Source organism: Vulpes vulpes, chromosome 6 (genome assembly GCF_048418805.1).
Source record: "Vulpes vulpes isolate BD-2025 chromosome 6, VulVul3, whole genome shotgun sequence".
NCBI lineage: Eukaryota > Metazoa > Chordata > Mammalia > Carnivora > Canidae > Vulpes > Vulpes vulpes.
In genome coordinates, this window is record NC_132785.1 from 107,867,523 (window position 1) to 107,888,884 (window position 21,362).

Consider the following 21,362-nt stretch of genomic DNA (forward strand, 5'->3'; position numbering starts at 1 on the left):
ATCCATTTTTCCTCCTACAGCTCTTTTTATGAAAACACATTTTAAATACCCAGTGGGTCTCCGATCCACCACTGATGTGTATACATGTACATACATACACCTACAAATAACCTGTGTGTGTTTTTTAAATTTTTATTTATTTATTTCTCCTTGGACTCTTTGGAAGTAAGTTTCATGCATCAGACACTTTATCCCTAAATACTTCAGAACACATCTAAAAATAAGGACAGATGGAACACCTGGGTGGCTCAGCAGTTAAGCAACTGCCTTCCAGCTCAGGACATGATCCTGGGGTCCCGGGATTGAACCCCACATCAGGCTCCTTGCATGGAGTCTGCTTCTCCCTCTCTCTATGTCTCTGTCTCTCTCTGTCTCTCATGAATAAATAAAAAATCTTTAAAAATAATAATAATAAGGACAGTTTCCTGCATAATAACTTTAAAAAAAGATTATTTATTTATTTGAGAGGGAGAGAAAGGAGGAGCTAGGGGTAGACGGGGGAGAAGCAAAAGGAAGAGAGAGAAACAGACTCCCTGCTAACCAGCCTGACCTGGGGCTCGATCCCAGGACCCTGAGATCATGACCTGAGCTGAAGGCAGATGCTTAACCAACTGAGCAAGCCAGGTGCCCCAATAATACTATAACTATTATGTCCAAGAAACATTTACAGTAATTGCAAAATATCTAATATCCTTTCACATTCAAAATTCCTCAGTTGTCCCTATAATCTTGTGTAGCTTTTTTTTTTTTTTAAGATTTTGTTTATTTAAGGGAGAGAATGAGTGAGCAGAGGAGGAGCAAAGGAAGAGGGACAAGCAAACTCCATTTTCAGTGTGGAGCCTGATGTGGGGCTTGATCCCACGACCCTGAGATCATGACCTGAGCTGAAATCAAGTTGATCATTTAACTGACTGAAGCAAGTCCCCCCACACACACCCCTTTTAAACCAAGATCCAGTTGAGATTCAAGCATCGCAAATGTCAGTACATTCTTTTTTTTTTTTTTTAAGATTATTTATTTATTTGAGAAGGAGAGAGAGGGAGAGCTAGAGCATGACCGGGGGGGGGGGGGGGGGGGGTCAGAGGAAGAGAGAAGCAGACTCCTAGCTGAACAGGGGGGCCTGATGGGGGTCTCGACCCCAGGACCCCAGGATCATGACCTGAGCTGAAGGCAGACACTTAACTGTGTCAGTACATTCTTGATAGAACTTTTAGTACTAAATTCTGTGCGTTAGCTCTTTTGCTAAATATTATCAGTTTTTTCCTGTGGGGAACATATATTTACTGAAATGACTATCATTTTCCGTTTAGAATATTGAGTTTCAAGTTCTCCCTCTACAACAAGCCTGCTTTATCAAGCTTCTTTAATATGTTTCTGGTATTTTTTCCTTCTCCTAACCAAATTAGCTGTAGAATTGTTGATCTCTCTCCAATAATTACTCCACTCTGCAGTCAGAGTAATATTTCTGAAACACATTTGACACGTGACTTCATTCCCTTCTTAAAACCCATCAATGGCTTCTCATTGCTCTTGGGAAAAAAACGTAAAAAGTAAAATTATTCTCATGTGATCTGGCCTGTCTCACACCATGCTTCCTTCTCTGACCATGGATATTACAAATTCCTCAAGAGGAAAAAAAGGAGGTAAAGAATCTGGGGAACACCTTTTGGAAGAAATGAAACTTAAGGTAGGAATTGACGGCTAGTATTTGCATCTGGGCGGAAGGAAGACTTCAGACTGGAAGCAGTTTTTGAGTATGGATTGGTTAGAGTAATAGAACATATGGTTTTAGAAGTGAGGAGGACCTAATTATGGAAGACCTAAAGGACGAGGCTGAGCCATCATTTTCAGAAGTCTGATGGCTACCTCCCGGGAAAATTGAAGGTTGTGATGATGGGTCCGAGAGACTAGCTGGGAAGCTGTTGCAGTCTACAAATGCAATGCTGTTTATACTGGATAGGACAGTATGAATGCAAAGGAGAGGACAGTTGACAGATATTTGGGGGGGGGGGGATAGATACAAAATTGTAACAGAAGGATACAAGAATCAAAATGATTTTAAGATTTTAAGCCCCTGTGACCAGAAGAATACAATTTAGGGTGGAAATGGGGTACAAAGTGTTACAGCACCATTGAAATGGATTACTTAAACATCTATCAGTATCATAGGCTAAAAGATTGTGGATATCAAATCTGTTAGGGTAAGATTCAACTACATGTAACAAGAAATCCAAAATAATTGTGGCTTACATAGAGTAGAACTCCTTTTTTTCCACAAAAAGGAAGGGTGGAGATAGACAGGCCCAGGCTGGTAGTGCACATCAGTGTCATTAAGGACTAAGGCTTCTCTCTTTCTACTCCACTTGCTTAGTGGCTTCCATCCATAAAGGATACCCCGTATTACAAGATGACTACTAGAGCTCTAGTTGTCAGGCCTGAGATATAGGTCAGGAGAAGGTGGGAAGGAAAAGAGGGGCAAAGGAGGTTGGAGGTTCCCACACAGCTGACTTACTTTCCTTTAAGCAGCTTCCTAGAAGTGCCATAGAACTTCATCATCCGGACCAACCTAGCTGCAAAAGAATGTCATCTTTTATTCTAGGTGGCAATTTTGCTGGCTAAAAATTAGGGGTTTAAAAGATAGATAGATAGATAGATAGATAGATAGATAGATAGATAGATAGATAGATAAAAATTAGGAGTTTTGTTAATAACAAGGAAAGGGATAATAAATATTAGGATGAGCAATCAATACCCTCTGCCTCAGGTAACGAGATCTGTGTAAGAGCAATGATTGGTCAGTAGAAGAATGTGAGGTGATAGTTATGTTGAGAAAGCTCAGAATTAGTGATTTTAGAGGTGAATGAATGGTTGTTACATCTGTGAATTAGACTTCATTCTTATACTTTATTATGTTGATTTTCTTTACCATATGGTATGTTTGGTATTCCAAAAGTCAGTAAATGGATACCCAGTTGAGTCCTTTTAAGAGTTCTTGTCTTGCAGACATTTAGGGTGGGGAGCTATTTTTCCAAGGAGATTAAAGAGGAACATGCCAGCTTCTTAAAAAATCTTCGGAAGAGGGATTCCTGGGTGGCACAGCGGTTTGGCGCCTGCCTTTGGCCCAGGGCGTGATCCTGGAGACCCGGGATCGAATCCCACGTCGGGCTCCTGGTGCATGGAGCCCGCTTCTCCCTCTGCCTGTGTCTCTGCCTCTCTCTCTCTCTCTCTCTTTCTCTCTCTGTGACTATCATAAATCAATCAATCAATCAATCAATCTTCGGAAGATAAGGCACTCAAGAAATGGTCGGCTTTTAATATTGAACCTTATTTTATGGTCAGTTTGTTAATATGTATATCTATTCAGCAGGCTCTGAGTAGGTATTTCTAGTTATGAAGTAAAACACTTGATTCTCTGATTTCTTTATATTTATCAAAGCAGATTCAAAGAGATTTAAAAAAATGTTTTAGTAACATTTTCTTTTATGCAGTAAGCCTGGACTAATGACAGTGACTCCAAGGGCTGATACTTATTTTCACTGTATCTCACATAGCCTTCATTATAATAGGGTATCAGTATTATTGAGTCAATGATTGAATTATTTCTGAATATTTCCAATATGATGTAGGCTCTGGTAATATTTAAAAGTTAAAGGCAGTCTTTATGTTTAGCAGAATCAAATTTGTTTTATAGCCAGTAAAAAACTGTAATGTCTTTTATTAATATATAACATGTATTAATTATGTATTATTATAATAAGCTATTTTTACAATGGCCTTATTGGTAATTTTTTTTTAATATTTTTTTATTTATTCATGAGAGACACAGAAAGAGAGAGGGAGAGACATAAGCAGAGGGAGAAGCAGGCTCCATGCAGGGAGCCTGACATGGGACTCGATTCCAGGTCTCCAGGATCACACCCTGGGCTGAGGGCGGCGCTAAACTGCTGAGCCACCTGGGCTGCCCGCCTTATTGGTAACAAAAACTAGTCCCTGAGAATACTTTTCAGCAAAATACATGAAAATAGATAGATTCTTTTAGAAGCATTTTTTGAAAACAACCCAAAATGACAAATCTTTTAGGTTTATGCTGCTTAAAATGGTAAAAAAAAAAAAAAAAAAGAAAAAGAAAAGCCAAAACCAACATTTTACTTAATATTTATTTTTTTTAATTTTTTTTTAATTTATTTATGATAGTCACAGAGAGAGAGAGAGGCAGAGACACAGGCGGAGGGAGAAGCAGGCTCCATGCACCGGGAGCCTGATGTGGGATTCTATCCCGGGTCTCCAGGATCGCGCCCTGGGCCAAAGGCAGGCGCCAAACCACTGCGCCACCCAGGGATCCCCTTACTTAATATTTAAATATGACTTCTTACTTATAGTGCTTTGTCTATTGCAGAATGTATGATTTTGCCTTACTTCTGGTGACTGGATTCTCATCCTTTCAATAGGATCAATATTAAGCCAGCCTTCTTTACCTCTTCGATCCATATTAAACCTGTCTTGGAAAGAGTCTGTTTATTGGATAATATAGCTACACCGGGGCTCTATGACAATATCTTTTGCTGCCTCATTAACTCAGGAGCATTAGAACAAGATAAAAATGCCCTAAAGCCTCTTATCTGATGTCTGGTGTAACCTGCTGAAAGCAGGAGTGCCATTAGTTTGTGTTAGAAATCAAATGGCTCTCTCCAGTGCAGGAAGTACTGATTAAACCTGAAGTGTCCCTGGAGGAATCTACAGCTGTCACAGGGGTGGTGGCTGTCCCTTACCAAAAGAGAAATCTGGGCCAGAGGTCCCAGTGGGGTGGTGCTTTAAGAACTAGCACGTGGCTGCCCCAGCTGTTCTGCTTTGCCTAATGAATTGTTTTACAAGAAGAGGCTGGGTATTGTCATCACAAGCTGCCTTCCTTAGAGACTGGAGCAGGCCAAATAATAAGTAATGTTAGTGATGGTAATTGAAATGTGATGGCTCTCCTGGGATCTTCACAGCCCTTAAGCTGGTTGGCACTTGTGGATTGTCTTGTCCTACCAAGGCCCTATTTGAAGTATGCTTTTTTTTTTTTTCCCCAGTTACATAATTGTGAATTTTTTTCTCTCTTCCCCACTATAGAAGTGCATTGACAGAAGCAGTCTTAGAAACATTATAGTGATTTTAAGTACAAAAAAAACCAGCTTTGACTTTTTTTCATTTTTGGTGCAAAATGGTGGTTTTATTAAAGCATGGGGACAAAACCCGTGGGCAGGAAGAGCTGCTGCCCTCGGATTGTGAGGGGCACCTTGATTATATGCTTTGGGGTTGGGGGATAAAGGGAAGTTCCAAAAAGACTTTCATACACAGTTTTGACTTTTTCACTTAAATTATCAACACTGCAATAGTAAAGAAGGGCTACCACATATTCTTAGTCTCTTGAGAACCACTGCAGAGGTCTGTCTAGGCTTTAAAGGAATGTGTTTTATTATTATTATTATTTCTTTTAGAGAGAGTACAAGGAGATGGAGGGAGAGGGAGAGAGAGAATCATAAGCAGACTCCCCACTGAGCGTGCATGGCTCAATCTCATGACCTTGAGATTATAACCTGAGCTAAAACCAAGAGTTGGACACCTTACTGAATAAGCCACCCTGGCGCCCCTAAAGAAACTTTTAAAACTTATACAAGTAATTAACACTTTAAATTTAAATTTTTTTTAATAGCACAGTAGGATATAAAATGAAAAGTAAAAACCTTGCTTGCTGAACTTACTGGAGGTAACCACCATTTTCTGTGCATAATCAAGTTTATGTATTACCACCTACAGATGAGATCATGATATATGTACTGTTTTGTGACTTGTTTTTTTATCCCACAGTATATCTTGGATATCTTTCCACAGTGATATAAGTAGACCTACCTCATTGTCTCCCAATTGCTGCATAGAATGTTTATTGTATTGATGTACCAATTCTAGACTCTTACTAGATAGCTTGGCCTGGACCTGTGAGTGAATACTTAATTGTACCAACTGGTTGCACTCACTGATTTGTATTCTGTGATTCACCCTTTTACATCAGTGATTTTCCCTTTCTTCAGGAATGTTCCAAGACTTTTAAAATAGGAAATAGTGGAAGTAAAACTTTTGGGGAGGTATGGTGTGAGTGTTGTCATGGACCACCACCTGGACATATATGTATTGATATCCACCCTACTGCATATTTTCAATTCTTTGCTTGGTCCAGATAGGTGAGGAAAACAAATAATGCTTAATGGATGTTGTCTAAGGCATTGACTAAAGGCTTCTTCTCAAGTTGAATGAAAGTTCTTTCCCCTAATTTTCTACTTCAGAAGTTCCAAGTATCAAGTTTGAATGCATTAATGGACTTGGGAAATGATTTGTCAGCACATGAAAATGAGTACTTAGGTTTCTTATGTTAACAGCTTGGTTAACAAAGCAAGTTTGTACCTTGTGAACTTGAGGGGCCTTGCTGGGAGTGGCAGTGTGCTGAATGAAGCAAAGCAATTTTCTAGGAGCATTTCAGGTCAGTGATGAGAGAAATCACTTGTCTTCTCAGGCAAACAAAAACCTAGTTTTAGTTGCATCTGTCTTGAATAGGATTTATGCAGATTGAGTGATAAAAATGTTACTTCTATCAAAAATATGAACATTATATGTTTTTAACTCAAAGCCCTATAGACTCATTCTCTCAACACTTCAGAGTTCTGATTTGCCCATCTTTATTGAAGAGATGTCTTACTAGTAAGTTCTGAGATACCAACTAGTTTTTTTTTTTTTTTTTTTTTAAATCTTTTTTTAAATTTTTTATTTATTTATGATAGTCACAGAGAGAGAGAGAGAGGCAGAGACACAGGCAGAGGGAGAAGCAGGCTCCATGCACCGAGAGCCCAATGTGGGATTCGATCCCAGGTCTCCAGGATCGGGCCCTGGGCCAAAGGCAGGCGCCAAACCGCTGCGCCACCCAGGGATCCCCCAACTAGTTTTATTTCCAGTTTCTTCTATGGTATTTTCCTCACCTTGATGCATTCGAATTGATGTGCAATGCTTAACTTAATAATTGAAGGATGTTATCAGTAAAAATTACTGTTTATGCCTGATTTACCTCTTGTCCAAGCATTCAGTAGATTCTTGGAACACATGGGTATATCAGAGATTTCAGGGGCTCTTGTGGGCTATTAGGGATTCTCTAGACCTAAGCTATTCAAAATTGTAAATGCTAGCTACATAGTATTTAAAGTTAAATTAATTAAAATAAAACAAATGAATTGAATTCCCCAGTCACACTTGTAAATGCTTAGTAGCCATGTGTGGCTAGTGGCTACCATATTGGACAGCCCTGACTGAGAACATTTCCACTAGATAGCACTATTCTAAAGGTTGGCAAACCTGGCCCACCACCTGTTTTTGTATTCCCTGTGAACTTTATATTCCCTGTGATTTTTTATGTTTTTAAAGGGTCATAAAAATAAAATAAAAAATAGAAAAATATGAGACAGACTGATTGTGGCCCTACTTGTCTTAATAACATTTCAGCTTTCTGATCAAGTTAAGATTAGGGGTTTCCCTAAGCCATCAGAAGATTGTGAATCTATTAGGCAAATCAGGCAAATTTAGGAACAAGTTGTTTGTTTTATTTTGTTTTGTTTTTACAATAGATAGACCATGGAATTAAAATTCTTTGTATTATAAATGATCAAGTTAAAAAAAATAAAAATAAATGATCAAGTTGTAACAACTTTGTGAATAATACCTACAGTACAACAGAACATCTTTCTGATTTTATATATTATTTTGTATTCTATCTTCCCATCTTACTCTGAAAGAAATAGAATGAGTACATTTCAGGAGATGTACTTGACCTTTCAACAAAGAATTTACCATGAGGATTTTTAACTGTTCAAATTATTTTTAACTGTCAAATCATTTCAGCCAATCTCTCCTAGGAAGAATGAAGCAAAAAGATTCTTCTGATATTCTCAGCATCGGAGAGATAATCTTCCCTTGCCAAATGTATTTAACAATTTCTCATTAAATGTAAAGCTTATGAAATTTGCCTATAAAGTGAGCATCTGGCACTTCTGTGGTAAATTAGAGTCAACTTGTTGCCGTCAAGATAGGACCTTGATATTCATGAGGGAACTTTGTGATTTCCCAAGTTTGTGCTAACCCATAGCATATTATTTTTCCTCTAAAATGCAGTAAGGTACATTTGAAGAAAACCAGGTTATCCCTTTGGATTTTTTATGTAAATTATTTCATAATTAGAAGTAACTAAAGTAATTCCCCCACTAAAATAAATGTTATACTGTAATACATTGGATTATTAGTGGAAGCATTGATTTGAACTTGCCTGAATCTTCAGATTAAAGATAGTGATGTCACATTATTATGGACTATGTGGTGGGATCATGAAACGCACTGAATTCAAGAAAAAGTCACATTTCTACATTAGCCTCGGAGAAAGAAGGAGGCAAGTGGTAGAGGAGATAAGGGAGAGAATTGTGAGACAGTATTTTGAGAGGAAACGTTCATGAAGTGATACCTTCCTTTTTTTTTTTTTTAAGATTTTATTTATTTATTTGACAGAGAGATAGAACAAGCAGGAGGAGCAGCAGGCAGAGGGAAGGGGAGAAGCAGGGAGCCCAGTGTGAGACTTGATCCCAGGACCTAGGAATCATGACCTGAACTGAAGGCAGATGCTTAACCAACTGAGCCACCCAGATGCCCCTGATAGCTTCTTTCTAAAGAACAGTAAGAATGGTAGCTGTGTTTTGCTTTTATTCCCTGGTACAAAATCAGTGAAAATTTTATTGCTCAAAGTTTTATTCATCAATCATAACTGGTTATGATTTCAAATAGCAATTTTCCATGGTAGAACTTTGTTTTGTTTTGTTTTAAGTTTTTATTTATGATAGTCACACAGAGAGAGAGAGAGAGAGAGAGAGAGAGGCAGAGACACAGGCAGAGGGAGAAGCAGGCTCCATGCACCGGGAGCCCGACGTGGGATTCGATCCCGGGTCTCCAGGATCGGGCCCTGGGCCAAAGGCAGGCGCCAAACCGCTGCGCCACCCAGGGATCCCCCATGGTAGAACTTTGACTAAATTTATGAAAACCCCCCAAATTGTTCTAATCTTTCAATGCCATCCTTTTTTTTTTAAGCTCTTTATTAATAATGTGGGGATTGAATTCATGACTCCAAGATCAAGAGTCCATACTCTTCTGACTGAGCCAGCCAGGTGCCCCCTCTTTGCCATTCTTTGCCAAATCGTTTCTAAGTCTTCATGCTCTTTCAGTTCTTCTGTGTCACTTCTATGTGTGCCCACCACACCTTTGCCACCCTCTTGTCTCACTGTTATTAATGATATACTCCTTTTCATTGCCTATGAAAATAATCTTGAAGTCATACACTGCCCTCTTCTATAAGGTATGCCAGTAAGCATCCAAAGATCGCCCAGCCTCCAGTAAGATTCCATAATATTTCTTATGTAATCAAGGATGTACCTCTACTAAAGCTGGCTATAATCAAGTTTGAGATCTTTGTCCGTGGCATTTTATGATGCCAAAGTATGGTTAAGTCATTATATACCTTGGGCTCATATTTTATACCCCAGTTGAAAGAAAAGTCAGAAACATTGAGAGGAGAAAGAACATCAACTTGATGTTGCAAAATACAAAGTTGTATACCATAGCCATTTAGGATGGACCATGATGAGGAGAACCTGAAATCAAGCTTCTGAGAAATTATTTCTCCATTTCTGGCTTACAGTATTTATAAGACCTGTCCAAAAAGAGTTGCTTTTTTATTGACCTATCCATGTTTGGAAAAAAATTCTTTTTATGTCCTGAGATTCTCAGATTAGTAGGGCAAACTTAATTTTTGCATAATGTCTGCATATTACAACAAAGTGGTTAAGGTAGTCTGACCTTAAACTCCAGAAACCCAAAAGGATATCTAGGCATTTGGGGTTTTAGTCATTGAATATTCCCAACACTTCTTAAAATTGGTACATGATAAATACCTATTGTCTAATAGATCTTCTCAATTTATGTTTACAAAGGCATTTTCTTTTCATATCCATGTTAAACAGCCTGATTTTTTTTTAGATTGTATTTATTTATTTTAGAGAAAGAGAAAGAGCACAAATGAGAGAGAGATAGAGGGAAAGGAAGAGGAAGAGAGAAAATCTCAAGCAGACACCCTGCTGAGCATGGAGTCTGATGTAGAGCTCGATCTCATGACCCTGAGATCATGACCTGAGCCAAAATCAAGAGTGGGATGCTTAACTGACTGAGCTACCCAGGTGCCCCAAACAATTTCTTGTTATGACTGATAACTCTTAGTTTTTATGAACCCTTTAACTTCACATTTTCTCCCAAATCACATTGTGGTCATCATGAGTCCCATGTTACCTGTACCATCCTTACTGCCTTTTCAGCTTTCATTTTTCTTCTGATGGATACTTTTGGTAAAGCTGGTGCACTTGTTAAAGCATTCTCATACACTGCTGAATATGTGATGAAACTATTTGTGTCATGGATCTGAGCCAGCCTCAAGAAATGTATCCATATTTTATTCCTACTTTGTAGAAATGTCTAGTCTCTACAGTTTCCATAGTGTTATCTTTACTATTTCTAAGAGTACCACTAGGGAACATCACAGCCACAGTGGGATGGTGGTGGTGAGTGGACTGCTAGGCTCACTAACTAGCAGAATGACTGGTGTTCTTTAGTTTGTGTTGTTTGCAAGTTAACTCTTCTGTTATATTGACTTTCATGCTTTTATAATTGAAATCCCACAGATATTAAAAACTTGGATTTATATACTGGTAACAGTTATGAGTGTTTAGAATAACTTGTTTTCCTCCTTAAGTAGAAAGTGTAGTAAAATTCATTTCTTATGTAACAGAACTATTCAGTAGTGTATATAATGCTGCAGTCTGATTTTCTTTCTTTTTTTTAATATTTTTTTTAATTTATTCATTTGAGAAACAGCACAAGCAAGGGGAGAGAAAGAGGCAGAGGGAGAAGCAGGCTCCCAACTGAACCAAGAGCCCAACGTGGGGCTCGATCCCAGGACCCAGGGATCATGACCTGAGCCTAAGGCAGATGCTTAACCTTCTAAGCCACCCGGGCACCCCCCCTTTTTTAAAAATATTTTTTATTTATGCAGTCTGATTTTCTTTGGAATATTTTATAACACTGTTAGAAGAAGTGATTTTTTCCATAAATGAGGTCTAATAATTATTTAAATTAATAATTCTGTCCTTAGAGATTATATTTGATTCTGTTTTTATTGTTCACCACCAGTGTGTCAAATTAATATATGCAAAAATGGTCTGTTATCACCTACATTTGCTTTGGTGTTTGGAGGGTGTAACCAGTGAGAAGATCCCAGTTTACATGATTAACCTGGCAAGGACTATGGACCCTTCCATATATGAGAACTATTCCTGAACTTCAGGTCAAGAATGAAACTGATATTGCAAAAATTAACAAGGATATCCTAAAATTCACATGGAAATACAAGAGAACCAAGATAGCTAAAAAATCTTGATAAAGAACAAAGTTGAAGGACTCATAGTCTCAAAATTTTCATACAAAACTACAGTAATCAAGACAGTATGGTAATTTATAGTCAATTACTTTTTAACAGGGGTGCCAGATCATTCAGTTGGGGGACAAGGGGAGAAAGATAGTCTCTTTAACAAATGGTACTCGGAAAATACAGTATCCACAGACAAGAACCCCAAATTGAACCCCTTACATTACACTGAATGCAATTATTAACTCAAAATGTATTATAGACCTAAATGTAAGAGCTGAAACTATAAAAATTTTAGACTACATAAGCATAAATCTTTAGGACCTTAGATTAGGTAGTGGTTTCTTTACATATAATTCCAAAAACACACAAGCAGAAAAAGAAAATTAAAAATTGGACTTCAAGATGTAAAACTTTTGTGCTTCAAACATACCATTAAGAAAGTGAAAAAGTGGGATGCCTGAGTGGCTCAGCGGTTGAGCATCGGTCTTAGGCTCAGGGTGTGATCCTGGGGTTCTGGGATCGAGTTCCGCATCAGGCTCCCTGTGAGGAGCCTGCTTCTCCCTCTGCCTATGTCGCTGCCTCTCTCTCTGTCTCTCATGAGTAAATAAATAAAATCTAGAAAGAAAGAAAGAAAGAAAGAAAAAGAAAGAAAGAAAGAAAGAAAGAAAGAAGAAAGAGAGAGGGAGGAAGGGAGGAAGGAAGGAAGGAAGGAAGAAAGGAAGAAAAGAAAGAAACAGAAAGAGAGAATGAGTAAATAAAATCTTAAAGAAAGAAAGAAAGAAGAAAGAAAGAGAGAGAGAGAAAAGAAAAGAAAAGAGAAAAGGTACAGGGCACCTGGCTGGCTCAGTTGGTAGAGCATATGACTCTTGACCTCGGGGTTGTGAATTCAAGCCCCACATTCAGTATAGAATTTACTTAAAAGGAAAAAAAAAGAGAAAGAAGGAGGGGGGAGAGGAAGAGAAGAGAAAAGAAATTGAAAAGACAGCCTACAGAATAGGAGAGAATTTTTGTATATCATTTCTGTGTTATAAAAGGGGCTTGTATCCAGAATATATATAAAGAATTCATATAATTCAACAATAAAAAGACAATAGCTCAGTTTTTAAAGTGGGCAAAGGATTTAAATAGACATTTCTCCAAAGATTATACAGATAGCCATTAGGCACATGCAAAGATGCTCAACATCATTGGTCACTAGGGAAGTGCAAATCAAAATCATGAGATACTACTCCACACCAACTGGGATGACTATAATGAAAAAGATGGACGATAACAAGTATTGGCAAGGATGTGGAGAAACTGGAACACTTGTGCACTACTGTTGGAAATGTAAAAATGCTGCAGCCATTATGGAAAACAGTATGGTGCTTCCTCAAAATAAAAAAAAAAAAATTGGATTAACATATGATCCAACAATTCCACTTCTGGGTATATACCCAAAGGAATTGAAAGCAGAGACTTGAAAAGATACTTGTACACCCATGTTATAGCAACATTAAAAATTACTAAGAGATGGAAACAACCCAAAGTGTCCAGTGATGGATGAATGGACAAACAAAACATGGTATATACATACAATGGAATAGTATTCAACCTTAAAGGAAAATCTGACACATGCTGCAACGTGGATGAGTGGATGAACTTGACGGTATGCTAAGTAAAGTAAGATAAGGCAGTTACAAAAAGACAAATAATGTATGTTTCTACTTATATGAGTACCAAGAGCGGTTGAGCAAAAAGGTGGTTGCCAAGGACTGGGGAAGGGGAAAAGGAGAATGGGGAGTTGTTATTTCGTGGATACAGAGTTTCAGTTTTGCAAGAGGAAGAAGTTTTAACATATGTTGCATAGCAATATCAATATATTTAATGCCCCCAAAATGTATACTTAAAAATGGTTAAGGTGATAAAATGTGTATCTTATGTGTATCTTATCATCGTTTAAGGGGGGAGCAAATTTATGACATATGAATTATATTTCTATTTTAAAACAAATTATATGAGAAAAAGAAGAAAACAAAGACATGATAGTCCAGGAAACACAAAAGGATTTGAAGAAGTTCATTACAGCCCTGCTCCTAACTGAAGGCCTTTTTTTTTTTTTAATACATGACTTCCTTCAGTTCCTGAATGAGTCTTTTCTACCCATCCTCTTCTTTAATTCTTACCCAAAGTAGATTTAAAATAATCTCTTGATCATCCTTGATGCTTATTATAACATCTGACTTTACTAAGGGTTCACATCTATTTCTTAGGATTTAGATGTTATCATGATAAATAAACATTTATTAATGGCCTGCTATGAAAAGCAATGGTTCTAGACCCTGGATGTCAAAAACATGTACTCTTCTACTTATAATCTGACTAGGGTGACAAGGCAGATACGTAAAAAGATCACAGTACAAGAGAGCATGTACTGAATGCCACTTGAGTACCATAGGAGTTGAGAAATGAGAGATGATTGTGGGCTGAAGGTGGTTGGTAGAGTCTTAAAAAAAAAAAAGGAATTTAAACTGCAATGAAAGAAATAAATTTTCTATATTATCATTGGCAAATTGGTTTCCTCCACATTGTAAGATTCCATGTAAAATGTAACATTCCATGTAGCAGTTCTTTTTTGGTTAACCTCCACAAATACTTTTTTCTCATATTCATTTCCCTTGCTGGCAGCCCAAATTTGCTAGTACAGTAGTAAAAGGCATTGCCTGCTTGCCTGTTCATTCACATACAGCTGAGTAATTACATAGGGAGGCAAAGTTACCTTACATGTTATTTGGCCACTGCACCATGCTGTACCCTCTCTGGGTTTACCCTGGTAAGCCTGTAAGTGGTAACAACGAGATAAGAAAGTAGCCACTGTCAGGCATCTCTGGCCTAGAGTGAGTTTGACCTGCACTTTCACAATGATTTGATTATTTCTGCTTTCTATGTTGAATGGATTTACTACCCATCAGAGTCTCAAAGATTCTTAATTTTAAAAATATTTTGATTTTTTTCTTTAGTCTTCTACATGCTGACTGTTAACTCCTTATGAATGGAGTGATGATTTTTGAATTTTCATTAGGCACAACTCATTGTTGAAGCACTGAAGCAGTTGGTTACTATTGCAGCTAATTCTTGGTTTAATAAACAAGAGTCCTTTAAAAAGATTAGCCAGAACAGTATTTAAAATCCACAGCAGGGATCCCTGGGTGGTGCAGCAGTTTAGCGCCTGCCTTTGGCCCAGGGCGCGATCCTGGAGACCCGGGATCGAATCCCACGTCGGGCTCCCGGTGCATGGAGCCTGCTTCTCCCTCTGCCTGTGTCTCTGCCTCTCTCTCTCTCTCTCTCTGTGACTATCATTAAAAAAAAAAAAAATTAAAAAAAAAATCTACAGCAGCACTGATGTTTATCGGTTCTGGGTTGGCATACTCTGACCTGTGGCTGTGCACTGTTTTATTACCCTCACATAAGGACACATACTTATAGCATACTTTTGTAGCAGATATTTTTATAACTCTACAAAATGATTAGACTGACATAGAGCAATTCTCTGAATTCATAGGTATTAAAATATTCTGGCAGCTGTCTCCTTTTTGCCTTTAAGTTGAGACATCATGATGAGATAAGACTGTACAAATCCTGATCAGTACAAGACTGAAGTTAGGCATGGTATTCTCACATTATTGACAAGAGTCTTTGTCATTGTAAATAGGAGAAATCTTGGAGGAAGGGTTACCATTGTAGTAATCCCAATTTAATTCCATTAATATTCTTTTTGAGAAACTTCTTTACATTAAAACACATTCCAGGGGATCCCTGGGTGGCTCAGCGGTTTAGCACCTGCCTTTGGGCCAGGGCACGATCCTGGAGTCCCGGGATCGAGTCCCGCATCAGGCTCCCGGCATGGAGCCTGCTTCTCCCTCCTCCTGTGTCTCTGCCTCTCTCTCTCTCTCTCTCTGTCTATCATAAATAAATAAATAAATAAATAAATAAATAAATAAATAAATAAATAAATCTTTAAAAAAATAAAATAAAAGACATTCCATGTAGTCAGATGGGAAGGAAGTTATGGTATTAAAATACCTCTAAATTCCAACTAAACAACTTAGCTTGTGCTCAAAAACATATAATATCTTTATCTAGGAATTTGAGGTATTGATTAGATTTTAGAGAATGTTTCAAAGAACCTGACCGGGAGAAACCTTCTGGTAAACTGGTAGTGACTTGGGATACGGACTCAAAATAGGCTTCTAGCATCCTGTCGACTATAGGTCATAGTCCTCAAGGAGGAACCGAGTCTGGGAAGGTCTCAAGTAAAGATCTAAGCAACTCTCTGTACTCTCTTCCCCTGAGTACTCCCAACCTGCTTCCAACTGTCTCAAATTTTTCAGAGAATAATTTCCAGTTGAAAGATTGGCCCTTTGCTGAGAAATATGAGACTTTAAATGGTGAATGATTATGGGTACAGCCATTGTGGAAAACAGGCAGTATCTTCTTTTTTTTTTTTTTTTTTTTTTTTTTTTTTTTTTTTTAATTTTATTTATTTATGATAGGCACACAGTGAGAGAGAGAGAAGCAGAGACATAGGCAGAGGGAGAAGCAGGCTCCATGCACCGGGAGCCCGACGTGGGATTCGATCCCGGGTCTCCAGGATCGCGCCCTGGGCCAAAGGCAGGCGCCAAACCGCTGCGCCACCCAGGGATCCCCAGGCAGTATCTTCTAAGGGTGATCATACATATACCCTATGATCTGGTAATTCCAGTGCTGGATATATACTCCAGAAATATAAATGTAAACATTTGTATACCAAAAGATGCATACAGAAATATTCAGAATGGTGCTATTCATAATAGACCCAGACTAGAAACAATCCAAAAGTTCATTGACAGTAAAATGAACAAATAAACTCAGGTATAGTCACATGCTAGAATACTATATAATCCTGAAAATGAACAAACTTGCTATTTGCAACAACATGAGTCTCAGGAACAGAACATTAAGTAAATGAAGATAGACACAAAAGATTACGTATTATACGATATCATTTATATAAAGTTCAAAAAGCTAATCTATGATTATATAAATCAAAATAATGGTTGCATTGTATGATGGTGGCTGGGAGGGAGCATAAGAAGGGAGACTCCTGGGGCGGGGGGGCTGGTAATGGTGGTTGTGTGTTCATTTTGTGAAATTCCTCTCACATATACTTATGACTCATACATTTTTCTATGTATATGCTGCACTTTAAAAGTTAACTAAAAAATCTTTTTTAAGATAAATAGTGGCTAAGATAAAAGTTAAGTAATTCACTCAGAAGTCTAATAGCTAGGCTGTTGTTAAATTGAGATGCTAGCCTTTCTGGCTTGCTATGGGAAGCTTACACAAAGAAAGTTATCAAGCATTAGTAGTATTCCAACCGCATTTCAAAATATTGGTGTGGGGCCCCTGGATAGCTCAGTCAGATAAGCATCTACCTTCGGCTCAGGTCATGATCCTGGGGTCCTGGGATGTGCCCTGTGTCTCGCTCCCTGCTCAGTGGGGAGCCTGCTTCTCCCTCTTCCTCTGCCACTCCCCCTGCTTGTACTTGGCTCTCTCTATGTCAAATAAATAAATAAAATCTTTTTTAAAATTAAAAAGATATATTGCTTTGAGCAGGGCTTATTATATCATTGGATAAGAATAAGAGGAATTGCTTTTTAGGATTTTTTGTTGTGGGTAGTTATGAATATATACAACTTTTGTGCCTTAAATGTTTGCTTTTAACAATAAATATGTTTAGTATTAAAAATTTTGTTTTCAGAGAGTCATTAAGTTGAGGTATCACTGTGATAGCAACGGAATGGTGATAAATGTGATTCAGTAGATGGCAGTATTCCCTTTGAAGTTTTTAGTTAAAATGTAGCTATGTGGGGGTAACTCTTAGCAACTTTCTTTGGTAGGAGTGATAAAGGGTCACCTGCTGGGACAAGTAGACCAGAACATTTTAATATTTTTGTTCATTTGTTATTTCATGTATTACCAGAACTATTTTAAATCAGTCCATAAGATTTAGAGTCTACAAGTGTAGAGGACAGATTTTTCCACATAAAATCCTAGAATGATAACCTGCAATAGGAAGTTTGTTTAATGTAGTCTTACTTTGAGTGGGTGTTAATGCATAGAATATTCAAGAAGAACTTAAGCAGCATCTTTTTATCTTTTTTTTTTTTTTTTTCTGTCTTGATTGTAGGAATATGTAAATACCAAAGACTGAGGTAATGACTAACTGCCTTGGACAAGGATGTCAATGAAATTTATTGATGAGGAGATTAGGGTGTACTTGAGCATAAATTAGAAGAAAAATTAAAGTGATTGACCAGTCTGTTTTTGTTGGTTATTTTAATACGAATCAAATGCTTTTTGAATAGTCTCTTTTTCATATTGAAATTTCTTAAAATGGTAGCACTTGATGAAAGCAGTGGAGTTTAAGAAATCCTGTAGCATTATAGGGGTTTAGTTGTAAGGAATTTGACATGGATCAGAGTAATGTGCCAGAGAAGTCAAAGAGTTATCAGCCAAAGGACAGAACGTGCATAAGATGCAGAGTGGGAGGCCAAAGAACTAGCCAGTTAGAGTGAGGAAAATTACATTCAAGTCCTGACTTTGCTCGTTATTAGCTATTGACCTTGCCTAATTTTTCTTATCAATGAATTATAAGTGATAAATAACTGCTTTGCCTTCCATATAGGTTGTTAAGTGCATCAAGTAGGTGCATTGAATGTATGGGTGCTGTGTTAATGTTAATGAACTCTACAGATGGACTTTGCATTGTTTTTATACTGTTCAATTAACTTTTTGTTTCCTCAGGTTTTTCTGCCTGTAGTCATCAAATGCCAGCTGAGAAACATTGATAAGCATAGCCTCAACAGCCATCATTATATGAGTACCTACTAATAGGTACTGTGCTAAGTGCTTTAAATGCATAGTTTCCAAAGCCTCACAACTACACTGAGTAAGTTGGACTATTGACCCCATTTTATAGTTCACAAAGGTTTGGGCTGACCCAAGAGCTGTAAATCAAGTCCATGTCATCTGACTCCACAGCCCTTATTTGTAGCATGCTATACCTGCCAGGATGCACTTCAGTTTTTACTTTTCCTTAGCTAGTACTTTAGAAGCCAGGGCCATATGTAGCATTTTTATATATTGGGCAGTTCAGATAAAGACATTGGGCCTTAAAAGAAAATTTTATTACATTTCATTATGGAGTTATTAACAGAATCCGAATGTATACATTTATTAATTTGGGAATGGGGAAGATTGGTGCTCCTGACTTGAGCCTGTTTCATCTTTAGCCAAAGCATATACAAATAATTTCTTGATGACTCAAACTCAGAGGAACAGTAATATTAACATATCCTAAAGTAACAGTAATACAACATGAAGAATGTTAATAATTGGTTTGAGGCTATATTGATTTTCTTTGCAAACATCCCTCCCCCCCAAAAAAATAAAAAATAAAAAACCTCCCTCCCAGTTACTTATTTTTTCCTATCATAATTGCTTTGCTTTTTATCTTTTGTGTGTGTGTATGTGTGTGTTTTAGGGGGTTTCTCATTTATTGCAGTTATAATACTAATTGACATTTTGCATAGAGATAACATTTTCAGGAGAATACATTTAAAACTGATAACTAAATATACTAATAACTATAAATATGTTTTTGCTGTTCCTATTAGGTAAAAGCAAATAAATATATATGAAAATTTTCATTTATAAGTGTGTTGTTTTTCACTAATCCAAAAATATTGTTTTCAATGAATAATGACTTTTCAAAAGTACTTTCTTCAACCTTCTGTTGTAAAATTATAATTATTTATTCATGTTTTGGCCACCTTGTAATTTAGTTTATATGTTGTCACTTTCTGTTTTTTAGATAGATTTTTAATTTTTAGAATAGTTTTAGGTATTTATGGGAAAATTATAAAGGAACAATTTCCATATAACCTACACCCAGTTTCCCCCTATTATTATTATGGTATATTTATTATACATTTGTTACAGTTAACGAACTTTTTTTGTTTGTTTAACATTTTCCCTATACTTTATTCAGATTTCCTTAGTTTTTCCTATTTCCGGAGTCCCATCAAGGATATCATTACATTCAGGAATCATAACTCACCATAGGCTCCATTTGGCTGTGACGGTTTCACGGGCTTTCCTTGTATTTGATGACCTTGACAGTTTTAAGGAGGACTTACTAGTTAGATACATTGTAGAATGTTCTCCAATTGGGATTTTTTTTAACTTTTTTTTTTTAAGATTTTATTTATTTATTCATGAGAGACACAGAGAGAGAGAAAGGCAGAGACACAGGCAGAGGGAGAAACAGGCTCCATGCAGGGAGCCTGATGGTGGGACTCGATCCCAGGACTCCAGGATCATGCCCTGGGCCAAAGGCAGGTGCTAAACCACGGAGCCACCCAGGCATCATCCTCATTGGGATTTGATGTTTTTCTTAGGATTATGGCTTGCCTTTCACTGCATACACTAGGTTATAGGGGGAGGTTGCTCTTAATCATAGTAAACTCTGAGGAAGGCAGATTGGGACTTGGAAATATTGGCTGTGGATAACCCACACAAAGATAAGCATTAACATTCTTTGTTGGCATTGAAACATAGGCTACATCTTTTAGTGTTTTTTGTGTTTTATCATTTTTTCAGAAGAAACCAGTTCTAATTCTAGCTGAAAATAAGAGTCTTGTTGTATGACCTGCTCATGTCCCCAAAACAGTTTCTTTTCTAATTGCACCCATTAGGGCAGTTAGCATGGGTCTTAATGTTACTCATAAGAGCTTTATTTAATCTGAATTGGCCTTTTAATTAGTAATGGGCAATTTTGGGTGAATTGTTAATTGATTAGAATTGTGGAAATCATCTGAAAAGCTGTTTTGTCACTACAGCCTAGAATAGTAGAAGATTAAAACAAAATCTGGTTTAGTTACTATTCTAAGACAAATGCTTGCAAAGTATTATTTTCATGGTTTGGATTTGCTGTTCCAGCTTGGTGTCTTAACTCTGCTGAGAATGATTGTCTTTTAACTCACCGAGGTCCTCAGTTCTACTCCATTAAGGGCCACTTTTCTGCCAATCAAAAGGCAGCATCCATGAGATTGATTTTTGTTACAGTGGATAGTAATGGCTGCTGAGTGACAACATTTCAAACTCTTTTATGTAAACAAAAAGCAATCAAATAAGTACTAATCCAAGGATTATGTCGACTCAAATCCCATGGCCAGGAGAAGAATCTCTACAGTGTATGTCCCTGGCTCTTTGCCTTCTGGTCGCCCCTCTTCTTCCTGGAAAGCTCTCTTGCTGCTGGTGCTGCCTGTTAGATTGCAGGATGCGGTGACCAAAACACTCCTGCAGCTCCTGAATGGAATTCAGAAAGACACTTACATTTCCATAAATAAATTAGGAATTCAGTGGTTTCTTCGGGCTAATCAGGGCAGGCTGATAAACCTTGCTAGCTGTTTAATAAATGAATTGTGACTGATTACCTATTAATATGGACGCCTCAGGAATTCACCCAGGGGGAAGCAGAGCAGTGAAATAGAGAGGGGCATGGCCCCTTGGGAAATCAGGGCTTCATGTTTGCAGCTTAAATATCTCTGTGAAGTATCAATAAGGAGGTAATTGAATTTTGAACACAAACATGAGCGCCGGATGGATGAAAGGGGGAGGGGGGATCTGATCATCTCTTCTCTGCCCCTTCATTCTCCCCTCCCCTTTTCCTTAGAGACCACTCTAGTAAAGATAGATGCTAAATCCATTAAATAAAGATTAGACTCTGTCGTAGTAGAAAATG

At 37.6% G+C, this 21,362-nt stretch overlaps 1 protein-coding gene across 3 annotated transcripts in view; it reads left to right on the forward strand.

Annotated features, from left to right (window-relative positions):
* The window catches only part of LIN52 (lin-52 DREAM MuvB core complex component), a 124,054-nt gene that overhangs the window by 47,035 nt on the left and 55,657 nt on the right, over positions 1–21,362 (forward strand). Inside the window, exon 6 of one of the 3 annotated variants that reach the window (XR_003236491.2) lies at positions 18,362–18,506. The exons of the other annotated variants lie outside the window; for them this stretch is intronic. The gene's annotated coding sequence lies outside the window, so the exon portion shown is untranslated. The remainder of the gene's footprint in view (positions 1–18,361; positions 18,507–21,362) is intronic. 3 annotated transcript variants of the gene reach the window in all.